This window comes from Littorina saxatilis, linkage group LG17 (genome assembly GCF_037325665.1).
Source record: "Littorina saxatilis isolate snail1 linkage group LG17, US_GU_Lsax_2.0, whole genome shotgun sequence".
NCBI classification, from domain to species: Eukaryota; Metazoa; Mollusca; class Gastropoda; order Littorinimorpha; family Littorinidae; genus Littorina; species Littorina saxatilis.
In genome coordinates, this window is record NC_090261.1 from 35,768,056 (window position 1) to 35,781,543 (window position 13,488).

At 43.2% G+C, this 13,488-nt stretch overlaps 1 protein-coding gene across 1 annotated transcript in view; it reads right to left on the reverse strand.

Annotated features, from left to right (window-relative positions):
- LOC138953540 (UDP-GalNAc:beta-1,3-N-acetylgalactosaminyltransferase 2-like) overlaps positions 1-13,488 on the reverse strand; it is a 468,189-nt gene that overhangs the window by 100,485 nt on the left and 354,216 nt on the right. The gene's annotated exons all lie outside the window — the stretch shown is intronic.

Below are 13,488 nucleotides of genomic sequence, written 5' to 3' on the forward strand. Positions count from 1 at the left end.
GAAGGACGAATGGCGACGATAGGAGGGTGATAAGGAGAATGAGTCGGAGGAGGAGAGGGGGGAGGAGAAGGACGAATGGCGACGATAGGGAGGGTGATAAGGAGAATGAGTCGGAGGAGGAGAGGGGGGAGGAAAAGGACGAATGGCGGCGATAGGGAGGGTGATAAGGAGAATGAGTCGGAGGAGGAGAGGGGGGAGGAGAAGGACGAATGGCGACGGTAGGAGGGTGATAAGGAGAATGAGTCGGAGGAGGAGAGGGGGGAGGAGAAGGACGAATGGCGACGATAGGGAGGATGATAAGGAGAATGAGTCGGAGGAGGAGAGGGGGGAGGAAAAGGACGAATGGCGACGGTAGGAGGGTGATAAGGAGAATGAGTCGGAGGAGGAGAGGGGGAGGAGAAGGACGAATGGCGACGGTAGGAGGGTGATAAGGAGAATGAGTCGGAGGAGGAGAGGGGGGAGGAGAAGGACGAATGGCGACGGTAGGAGGGTGATAAGGAGAATGAGTCGGAGGAGGAGAGGGGGAGGAGAAGGACGAATGGCGGCGGTAGGAGGGTGATAAGGAGAATGAATCGGAGGAGGAGAGGGGGGAGGAGAAGGACGAATGGCGGCGATAGGAAGGGTGATAAGGAGAATGAGTCGGAGGAGGAGAGGGGGGAGGAGAAGGACGAATGGCGACGATAGGGAGGATGATAAGGAGAATGAGTCGGAGGAGGAGAGGGGGGAGGAGAAGGACGAATGGCGACGATAGGAAGGGTGATAAGGAGAATGAGTCGGAGGAGGAGAGGGGGGAGGAGAAGGACGAATGGCGACGATAGGGAGGGTTATAAGGAGAATGAGTCGGAGGAGGAGAGGGGGGAGGAGAAGGACGAATGGCGGCGATAGGAGGGTGATAAGGAGAATGAGTCGGAGGAGGAGAGGGGGGAGGAGAAGGACGAATGGCGACGATAGGAGGGTGATAAGGAGAATGAGTCGGAGGAGGAGAGGGGGGAGGAGAAGGACAAATGGCGACGATAGGGAGGGTGATAAGGAGAATGAGTCGGAGGAGGAGAGGGGGGAGGAGAAGGACGAATGGCGACGATAGGAGGGTGATAAGGAGAATGAGTCGGAGGAGGAGAGGGGGGAGGAGAAGGACGAATGGCGGCGATAGGGAGGGTGATAAGGAGAATGAGTCGGAGGAGGAGAGGGGGGAGGAGAAGGACGAATGGCGGCGGTAGAAGGGTGATAAGGAGAATGAGTCGGAGGAGGAGAGGGGGGAGGAGAAGGACGAATGGCGGCGATAGGGAGGGTGATAAGGAGATTGAGTCGGAGGAGGAGAGGGGGAAGGAGAAGGACGAATGGCGGCGATAGGAGGGTGATAAGGAGAATGAGTCGGAGGAGGAGAGAGGGGGAGGAGAAGGAGGGCGAGGAGTAGGACGAATGGCGGCGATGGGAGGGCGAGTTAAAAGGGGAGGAAAAAGAAGGCAAGGAGGAGGGAAAGAAGGCGAGGAGGAGGGAAAGAAGGCGAGGAGGAGGGAAAGAAGGCGAGGAGGAGGAAGAGGGAGAACAGCGATAGAGAGGGCGAGTTCAAAGACAAAAAGAAGATGGAGAAGGAGGAATAGGAGGAAGAAGAGGACGAAGAGATGATTATTATATTGCTTTTTAGAAGCACGTTTATAAGCTGTGCTTGTTGTGCTCCATTTATCAAATTGATTGTATGCGGCATTGTTATCCGTAATTCTTTTTTGACTAAAATTGTTTAAACCATGATGATCAGGAAGGTAAGTAAATAAGGTTTACAGAAAAACGAAAAAAAAACCCCACAAAAAACAAACGTCTCCACTCTGTGAGTCTCGAAACCTAGCTGATTATGATGTTGGGTACGATTTCAGCTGTCCGTTCGTAAGAGTACATTCTCCTTGTCAAGAACTATTTCACCATCTACTGGATAATTAAATACATCTGATCTTGGCATGATAAAATTAGATTAATATTCAAACAGTCTTAACCCTGCCTGATAGCATTTAGGAAAAAAAGAGACGCTTGCGTCAGTTAACAGGAAAACGTAAGCCATACGTATACGTCGTACGTATACACAGGAAGATCATTTGAACATCCTTTCGTCCTAAAACCGCTAGGAGTATAGTTTTTAAAAGATCCGACCAGTGTTTCCGAATTTTCTACTAAAACCGCTAGGAGTATAGTTTTCAAAAGATCCGCCCAGTGTTTCCGAATTTTCTACTAAAACCGCTAGGAGTATAGTTTTCAAAAGATCCGCCCAGTGTTTCCGAATTTTCTACTAAACCGCTAGGAGTATAGTTTTCAAAAGATCCGCCCAGTGTTTCCGAATTTTCTACTAAAACCGCTAGGAGTATAGTTTTCAAAAGACCCGCCCAGTGTTTCCGAATTTTCTACTAAAACCGCTAGGAGTATAGTTTTCAAAAGATCCGCCCAGTGTTTCCGAATTTTCTACTAAAACCGCTAGGAGTATAGTTTTCAAATGATCCGCCCAGTGTTTCCGAATTTTCTACTAAACCCGCTAGGAGTATAGTTTTCAAAAGATCCGCCCAGTGTTTCCGAATTTTCTACTAAAACCGCCATTTCAGGACACATATTCTTGTCAGCGTTTGTTTGTCAAATCATGTAAAAAGTTAACCATGCCTATAAATGCCAGTCCTGGTTTTGAAACATGTTTGCGGGCGGGGATGTAGCTCAGTCGGTAGCGCGCTGGATTTGTATCCAGTTGGCCGCTGTCAGCGTGAGTTCGTCCCCACGTTCGGCGAGAGATTTATTTCTCAGAGTCAACTTTGTGTGCAGACTCTCCTCGGTGTCCGAACACCCCCGTTTGTACACGCAAGCACAAGACCAAGTGCGCACGAAAAAGATCCTGTAATCCATGTCAGAGTTCGGTGGGTTATAGAAACACGAAAATACCCAGCATGCTTCCTCCGAAAACGGCGTATGGCTGCCTAAATGGCGGGGTAAAAAACGGTCATACACGTAAATATCCACTCGTGCAAAAAAAACACGAGTGTACGTGGGAGTTTCAGCCCACGAACGCAGAAGAAGAAGAAGAAGAAACATGTTTGCAATCCTGATGGTCGTGGTGGATCAAAGTTTAATCAATGTTGAAAAAAGTTCCTTGAACACATACTTTCCAAACCAAAAACCATAACGCGTGAAGCTTTTTTTTGGCGATTTGAGACAGTTTTTTGTTAACAGTTTTAATTTAATTTGATTAACATTTTCTTTTTTTGCTAGAATGATCCCATTAAGTTCAACACTCACGTGCCAATGAAACATTTTTTGCATCGCTGGTTGTGCGCCAGTGAATAAAAAATATCTGTGTATATGAACAAAAACCCACACAAATTTAATTACATCGATCGATCTTCCATGTCCGAAGCAGACATCTCTCCATTTGTCTCCGAAACTTGGTAACATTCATTCAAAAAACTTTCCCCCAAGTTTTGCTATTAAAATCATAATCACGTGTTTTAGGAAAACAATGTAGTGCAAAGGAATACAAATTCTGCTCCGTGTCCTGCTCAAAACGCTCTCGATCACTCTCTCTTCGTATAATGTTATATTCTAAGTTTTGACACACTATTTCTTTGGTCGTAGCATATTCTACCGCATGCATCTATGAACTAAAAAAAAAAAGGTCTGTCTCTCTCTGCTTGCTCTGCCGTATTTGAAAAAAAAACCTAACAACAACCAAACAATCAACACAATAAAAAAAGTTAGACACTAGTTCTTCGGTCGGAAAAAGTTCCTCCGTATGGCATTTCTAGCTCTGAACTTTAAACTTGTTATGAACAGAAAGAAACAGAAAAGAACTAGAGCTCCGAGCAAGTCTGCAACAACCCTCATCACTTTCTATTACGGGAAGCATTATTTCAAATGTTCGTCAGGTTCTCTTTCATCGCTTTAATTTTCCCCTGTGCATTTATTTGCGCTACTTTGAACAGAAGCAGCCATCAACCCACGCGAATTAACCCTTACTCGTACCCATCGACCATGCAGCTTTAATCATACATTTTTACATACTCACCGAATAGAAACAAGAAAATGTTGACGTCATATGCAAGCGACTTTTTCAGCGATGCGAGGTGTGCGCAAGGGACTCGACGTGGTTTTCAGTTTTAATGGGATATCGCAAACATATTCTGTCCGTTTACAGATTTGAATTTAGGTTTCACGATACAATGTATAATAAATGTATATATTGCAACACCTTGCAATTCTACACAATGAAAAATGCAAACGTACTGTTAATTGAAAGATTCAAATTTTAGTCATAAAATGTACTTGTTTTGGCTTTTAGTAATTAGCAGGTGGTCGTTATCAAGCGGTGGTCGCCAGGGGAGGTTTGACGGTATCTTCAACACAGAACCTTCATCGCGTCCCGATCCTCTCCATTTCTCGCCCCCCCCCCCCCCAACCACCCCCCCCCCCCACCCCCCCCCTACTCACACACGTGGGCGGGGAAACAGACCCCTACCTTTGCCCTTTAAAACCTGATATGCACACATGAAATTCACACATCAGCCTAATAAAAACACAACAGAAATTTGACATACTGCATGTAAACTGATACATTCTGGTACTCCATTCAGAAAAATTCACACTCCTTCATTCCGGTTAAAAAAAATGCGCATTCGCTGAAATGTTATGCTAGCACAAGTATACAATGACGTATTAAATGTAAAAAAATAAATAGTTTAAACTCTTTCAACAGTTTGGTGTCGTTTTCCCGTTACCCATTTATCTATTGGAACGAACGTCAAAATACACGGATGTACGTATCATCTTTCTCCCTCCAGACGGTGATTATATTTTCTCCCTCCAGACGGTGATTATATAGAATGGCTCACATATTCAACAGTAATAGATAGCTCTCAGAAGAAAATCAACCGCATTTGAATGAATAGAAGTGTCACAGGCGTGTGGTTTTTAATGGTTCTGGGTACATGGTTATGAGAGAGACGAATATGATAGGTATAAACGCCTGCGACAGTGCTGGTGTACTCGTTCTTGAATTGTTTCAACACAGAACTTTTGCAATGCAAGTTTGAGGGAGGTTCTTTCTTTGCCGTTAGCGACTGTAGAGCCGAGAGGTAGGTCCCGCAAGTTTAAAACCGTCACGTGACTTTGGCGGGTCGAAACGGGGTTTCGTGAATGGCAATTAGTGCGACTTACAGAACAGGCAGCGCCACCATGCGGTCAAGTGCCGCTAACATCTTCCCCTGCATACCACTCCTGATAATTACAGACAATTACACTTTCAGGCTGCTCTCTTAGCAGCGTCAAGAACTAAGCTCAGAATGGCACAGACACCGCACCATTGTGCAAACCCACAAACAGCGCACTGTTGCAACTTTCTTTTTTTGTGTTTGTGTTTTAGACAGTTAAAGGCACCATCCTTCTCGGGTCAACCTCACTGTATAATCACAGATACTACCAGGCTTTACAAACATTAAACACATCATTTCGCTATAAAACGCTTGCCGCTAGGGTACATAATTATGCTGGCTGTTTTCCTTGAAGAGTGAGAATTTTTCAAATGATTTATTTCGTATCGAACCACCAGTGGCTACTTACAATTAAGGCGCCAGAACAAAACTTTGAAAGTTCGAAAGTGGGGAACCCGGATGAAGGTCTAGAAAGATGGAGGCTTGTTACCAGCAGACGGAGATTTACCGGAAAGCGATCTTTGTGGAATGCGATCTTTTTAATTTTTTTTTACAAATCGCGGTTTTAGGTTCGACGTAATTTGTAAAATGTTTTTACATTTATACAAATCACGGGTTAACAGAGGTCTGGATAAGACGTAGGTACTAGGTGTGCATAACAAAAGCAATGGCAGAGTCGCTTCGGAACATCATTTTACTTCTTTTTCAGATGAGACGTGATACTTCACACAATATTGAATTATGATACACAATGTCTACTGTAATGTTTAATCGTTATCATGTAATGTTTTTTGTGCAATATCGTTGTGTAATTGTGAGGCAGGCCTAAGACACATTTCTGTTTTGTAATGGCAGAAAATAAAGTATTTGTTCTTGTTCTTGTTCTTGAACCGGAAAGGAACACGTGACATGCGAACATTAGACATGCACAAACAAAGTGGGTCACCCCGATGGTGCGAACATTAGTACACCACGGAGGCTGAGGCTTGGTGTGTGTCTTCTTTTTTTTTTCTCGTCACTTCGTGCTAATCTACTGTGATACCTGTGATAACTGATGATGATTACTGTTATTGGTTTTTATGTGTTTGGTTGGTCTCTTCCTTGGTAGTGCAATAGCGTTAATTATGGATTGTTGTTATCATCATTTACATAAAAACTTATCTGTTAATCCAAACAATGATATAATTACTGTGATGTTCTTAACTACACTTTAACATGGAATGTATGTATGTATGTATGTATGTATGTATGTAGGTATGTATGTAGGTATGTATGTAGGTATGTATGTAGGCATGTATGCATGTGTATTGGTGTGTCGGTGTGTCAGGTGTGCAAGAAAAAAGGGTATTTTTATATCATGGGTTTTATGAATTTTCTTCTTTTATTCTTTTATAGTTATTAATTAATGACCTATATGTGCTGATGACTAAATTAATTTCCTTTGTTGGATCAATAAAATGTTATGAGTTATGAGTTATGAGTTATGAGTTATGAGTTATGTGTGCTAGACGGATACCCTCCTTCGATATTCCAAGCTCTCGCGAGATCCCGGGACCTTTGAAGCATGGCAAAGCATGTGGACGTATGTCTCGCGATAGCTGATCAGACTTCGAAGTGGTGTATAGCCACTCAAGCGATACGAAGGCGTCATAAAATGATGTTGTAGGCTAGTGTGTTAAAGGTACTGAACTTGTCAAATCCAGGTGCACGGAGCCCCTGGGGCTTTTAGTCATACCTCAGGCAGCTATCCGTTAGAAGAACTACCAAGTTTCATTGATTTGCACCCAAAGAGTCAAGAACTGCGATTTTTTTACGAATTAATTTCGTACTCGGACCCGGCTGGTCTTGGCTTATTTTTGGATCTAAATTTAGATCAGGTAGATCACCACATCATGCACAAAAAGACACGTCACTAGCAAACTATGTCAGACGTCATCATGAGTTTGTGTAAAACAAAATGGAGGCCGGAATCACTCAGTTCAATCGAACTCCGACCAAACACCACGTACTAACTAGGTTAATTTATGCACTTGCGTGAACAAGAAACTGTCGAGTTTCACAGATGTCGTCGTTGGGTAGTTTTGGGTTTGTTTTACTACCATAGGAGGATTTTTTAACTGTAAATGCACTCAGCTGCAACAAAAACGCAAAACGAAGGCTGTGAGCTGCACTGTGCCTTTAAATAGAGTTGGAATTGCTTTTTTTCTCGAAAAAATGTGAATCGTTCTGAGAAGGAATGCTGCTTTAAATGCCAAAGTATTTTCATGTCTGCCAAACAAAGCAACGTTCGTCTGTGAAATATCCTTTACTCATTTAATAAACTAAGAAATCCACATAAACACAGAAAAAATAAAACTCTACTTCCTTGTGATGTTCACATTATAGGAAAGTTTGACATAGATGTATTTACCACCTTGACATTTGAGAATATCACACAGGTCATTAACAGAAAAAAACACTTCCTCGTATCATCTACGAGTACAAGTGCGCGAAAAGACACGCGCTAATGTTTGTTTGTTTGCTTAACGCCCAGCCGAGCACAAAGGGTCATATCAGGGCGGTGCTGCTTTGACATATAACGTGCGCCACACACAAGACAGAAGTCGCAGCACAGGCTTCATGTCTCACCCAGTCACATTATTCTGACACCGGACCAACCAGTCCCAGCACTAACCCCATAATGCCAGACGCCAGGCGGAGCAGCCACTAGATTGCCAATTTTAAAGTCTTAGGTATGACCCGGCCGGGGTTCGAACCCACGACCTCCCGATCACGGGGCGGACGCGTTACCATTAGGCCAACCGTGCCGGTCGCGCTAATGTTAACAGCACCCACAGAAAAATACATTATTCGCAGAAAAACTGTTCTAGTGGCTCAAAAAAAGCCGTAGAACCTGGCCTATTGGCTGTAAATGATTGTATCTAGGAACATGAAAACTGTACTTTTGCAGAACCAAGTCAGAAAGTTTAGAAGTTTTCTTCACTTTCTGAGCACACAAATTTCGAAATTTTCAACGCGAGACAATAGTGGTTTTACTGTTTATCGATCAATGTTTATGGCTCCTATTCGATTTAGTAATGGTATGTGTGTCGCAATAAAGCCATAATGAGTATCTCGTTCTCTTCCTGAACTCAAAAACCAAAGTAAAGACCCCTTTAAGCCTGCTGTTGCCATCTAAGCATCTTAGACTAAAGGTAGCACGTTGTTATAGATGGACACACGACTTATTCATAACACGCAGAGCTTTTTACAGACGCTCCCCCTAGTCGGTCCCGGGACCCACAACTTTTATGTGTAGGGGGTCCTTGGAACCCCTCAGTGGAACGTTAGAGGGTCCGAAGATCAGGAGGTTAACAAAAGATGGCACATTCCTCGCTGACACATATTTAATTGATCCCTACTGCGCGCACGTGAACAGTAATGCGGACATCTGCTGAGCCATTCACACACACATTATGGTCATATCGGTTAGATTAACTCCGTAAATTTGGTTGGTGAAGATCTGGCAGAACCTTTTCTAAAAAAAAAACACACACACAACAAAACAGTGCCGACGGTATACGCATGGTAATGGATATGTTGTGCGTCCCGGGGCCCGTACTGTTTACATTCAGTGCGTCGCGGGATCCCGACCATGAATTTTTAGTGCATTGTTTTCGGCTTCTAGTGCGAAAAGGACGCAGGAACGTACAGTGTGGGGAGCTCTGCCACAGGATGTCACGTATAAGTTCGGTCGCCAAGTGCACTGCAACTGTCAAGGGCTCTCAATAGGGTGTTTGTTCGTGCTGGACTCTCTGAATCGTTTGCATGGCTTGTCCTACTGTTGAAAGATCAACCCTTCTGGGACAGCTGTTACAACTTGAAATCAGACAGCTGTTCAAATTTCAAATCCCTATGGGAAATCAACCAACGGTCGTCGTCTCCATTAATTGACATCCTCCAAAGTAAAGCTAAAAGTTAACAAAACTTGACTAAATGTAAAAACGACAAATACACTTAAAATCAGCACGCACAACAGACATTTGAAATGCTATGAATGTTTTGATGTCGGACGTGTACACAGCACCGTCCGCTTTCGATTGCCCAATTTCCACCAGTCAAACAGAACACCCCAACACATACCGACAATCTTCGCAAGAATGCCAGCCAGTACCCCCCCCCCCCCCCCCAACCCCAAGAGTCGAAAAGAGTGTGAAGCAAAGCTAGCCGGCACTTTGGCCGCGACTACGAAACTACGGCTGTAAAAAGCGGGACAGGTACCAGAGAGACATCCTGACGTGTCATCAAAAACACCTTCCGCGTTGCCATCTTGTCCAAATAACTGCCCCATCACCCCACGACCAGACTGCTCTTACGACTCGGCCGTACTTAAAAGCCGGACAAACAGGAAGAAGTGAGATTTATACGCTCTTGCAGGCCAATTCCCCGGATGTCTGGGAGTTGAAGGCGGCATTCAGAAAAAAGCGCTTCTATCGAACCTTGCGAGGTAGTCTCTCTTCTACAGTACAGCGAAACCTCCATTTCAATTCACCGCCTACATTTCAGATAATTTATCTTTCTTGCAGTGTGAACAATCGTGCACACCTTCAGGGGTCTCTGTGAGTTTTTATATGGAATAAAAGCATCTTTCAAGTTGAACACATACCACATATCAATAGTTTTTTGATTTATTTTTTTGTATCTGTGAGCAAGGATGCTCTTGTTCAATGTAAAAGTTCGGACGGATCTGTTGTGATTTTCAAAATGGTCTGCACGGACAGGAAAGTACCTTTAAGAACTGATTTTGGTTTGAACAATGTTTAATTTCTCTTTACATATTCATGAATTTACATTTGTTAAAGTACGAAAACAACAGCAAGCTAAAAGTGGTGTATTATCATTATAATTTCAGTGAAGCAAGTATATAAATAAAGGTAGCACTGTGTCGGCTGGCAAGGTTAAACAAGAAAGGCCGGCCCAGACACCGTGAATAGAAAGAGTTATCCCCGAGTACGCAGTAGGAGGGTCCTGCAGACTTTAATTGTGTGTCTGTGTGTGTATCTGTCTGTCTCGACTTAACAGCTTATTGCTGGGAAACTACTGGGCGCAGTTCTTTCAAAAGTTGATACACTAACTTGATAATAGGTCCGATTGATCGTATTAAAACTTCATAATGTTACCTGGGACCTAAATGCCAAATAAATCACAAACACCACTCTTAACGGTGGGAGTTTTTGCGGTGGGAGGCTGGTCGCTTTGCGAACAGCCTGAACTAAAGCCCTGTCCAGACTTGGCCGCCGTTTTACGCTCTATGCGCCGCAGGCCGTTTTGTGCGTCGCGCGGGATTTGCCGAGTGGCCACACATCGACGATTCTTTTCACAACGCGGTATCAGTGGAGCGGGTCAGCTGACAAGAAGGTTCAGTTGCATTCGACTGCTGCGCCGCGAGCGGCTGACGTCATCGCTCTGGTTTGCTCTGATTGGTCAAATTTCCGTCGTTCTATGTCTGTGTCATAGAAATTAGAACACGCGCTATTCTTCTGCAAATAACGCTTCGCGATCATAGCACGCTGCGGCGCTCCCACGTGGGCCGTTTTGAGCATAAGTCAAATGTGGACAGGGTCGGCCGGCGAACACAGTGACGAGAAAAGCATGATTTCAGTGCAAGCCAGACAACGGGTGAGGAAATGGTCTCGGCAAAGAAATTACAATGCAGGGTTTGGTCTCGGTGAAAGAGAGACAGAGAGCACGAGAGAGTCTATGGCCAAAGTGATCCGGGTTCGATTCATTTTGTGCACATGTGTTAGTGTTACTGTTTGTGTGTGTGTGTGTGTGTGTGTGTGTGTGTGTGTGTGTGTGTGTGTGCATGAGTCTGTACTCGTGTGTGTGTGTGTGTGTGTGTGTGTGTGTGTGTGTGTGTGTGTGTGTGTGTGTAAAAAAGAAAGAAAGAGAGGGAGGGAGTGAGGGAGAGAGAGAGAGTGTGTGTGTGTGTGTGTGTGTGTGTGTGTGTGTGTGTGTGTGTGTGTGTGTGTGTGTGTGTGTGTGTGTGTGTGTGTGTGTGTGTGTGTGTGTGTGTGTGTGTGTGTGTGTGTGTGAATGTCTGAAGAGTACTCGGGTCCAGCGCGAGCGTTTTTTATGGTGTTACTGTGCAATGTGACATTGTTAGACATTTCTTGTTTTTTTTTCTATCCACGAAATTAATTTCCGTGTAAACGTGTTTTTGCTTAGAATCGTTGAAAAGCGTGGTTTTGAATTCTAGACAGGGAAAAGGGTATTGTCGCTTCTGGCAAATTAAGAGGAGTGTCAGAGTTTGACCTTCAGTGACAAGACAAATGTATGGGATGCCTTCCAGCCTCACTGGGATTATGTTCATCAGCGTCAACAAAGATCATGATCCAAAAAGAGGAGCACCACCACTACCAACAACAATGTCGCTCACATTTCAACTTCTTATATGGACTAGACGTTTTTTTCCCTCCTTACACTTAACAAGTCGCTTAAGGCGAAATAACATTTAGTCAAGCTGTCGAACTCACAGAATAAAACTGAACGCACTGCATTTTTTCACCAAGACCGCATACTCGTAGTTTCGTCAGGCCGCTTCTCGTGGCAAAGGCAGTGAAATCGACAAGCCAGAATAGTGCGGTAATGGTCGCGCTGAGCGGGATAGCACGCTTTTCTGTACCTCTCTTCGTTTTAACTTTCTGAGCGTGTTTTTAATCCAAACATATCATATCTATATGTTTTTGGAATCAGGAACCGACAAGGAATAAGATGAAATTGTTTTTAAATCGATTTCGGACATTTTAATTTAATCATAATGTTTATATTTTTAATTTTCAGGGCTTGTTTTTAATCCGAATATAACGTATTTTTATGTTTTTGGAATCAGAAAATGATGAAGAATAAGATGAACGTAATTTTAGATCGTTTTAAAAAAACATAATTTTAATTACGATTTTCAGATTTTTAATGACCAAAGTCATTAATTAAATTTGAAGACTCCAAGCTGAAATGCAATACCAAAATCAATTTGATTGAAAAATGAGGGTGTGACAGTGCCGCCTCAACTTTTACAAAAAGCAGGATATGACGTCATGAAAGACATTTATCCAAAAAATGAAAAAAACATCTGGGGATATCATACCCAGGAACTCTCATGTAAAATTTCATAAAGATCGGTCCATTAGTATACTCTGAATCGATCTACACACACACACACACACACACACACACACACACACACACACAGACACACACACACACACACACACACACACACACACACACACACACACCACGACCCTCGTCTCGATTCCCCCTCTATGTTAAAACATTTAGTCAAAACTTGACTAAATGTAATAAAAAGAGCAATAGAAAAAAATTAAAAAAGCAACAACAAACAAGTCGCGTGAACGATATAAAAACATTTAGTCAAGATGAACAAACTCATTAATTAATTTGTAAGCCTCCAAGCTGAAATGCAAGACCAAAGTCCGGGCTTCGTTGAAGATTACTTGACCAAAATGTCAACCAATTTGCTTAAAAAATGAAGGCGTGACAGTGCCGCCTCAACTTTCACGAAAAGCCGGATATGACGTCATCAAAGACATTTATCTACAAAATGAAAAAAACATGTGGGGATATCATACCCAGAAACTTTCATGTGAAGTTTCATAAAGATAGGTCCAATAATTTTCTCTGAATCTCTCTACACACACACACACACACAGACACACACAGACACACACAGACACACACAGACACACACACACACACACACACACACGCACACACACACATACATACACCACACCCTCGTCTCGATTCCCCGTCTATGTTAAAAGATTTAGTCAAAACTTGACCAAATGTAAAAACCAAAAAAACAAATAACAACAAAATCCCAACGGCAACAACAAACCCACAGACAATCAAACAAACCCGAAGCAACAACTTCAACTACAGCAACAATAACACACTGCAACAAATAAACAAAGCAACCAACACAAAAACAACAAGTCGCGTAAGGCGAAATTACTACATTTAGTCAAGCTGTGGAACTCACAGAATGAAACTGAACGCGCTGCATTTTTTCACAATGACCGTAGTCCGCCGCTTGTGCAAAACGGAGTGAAATTGACGAGCATGTTCAGCGCGGTAGTGGTTTCGCTGTGCTGCATAGCACGCTTTTCTGTACCTCTCTTCGTTTTAACTTTCTGAGCGTGTTTTTAATCCAAACATATCATATCTATTATGTTTTTGGAATCAGAAACCGACAAGGAATAAGATGAAATTGTTTTTAAATCGATTTCGGAAATTTAATTTTGATCATAAT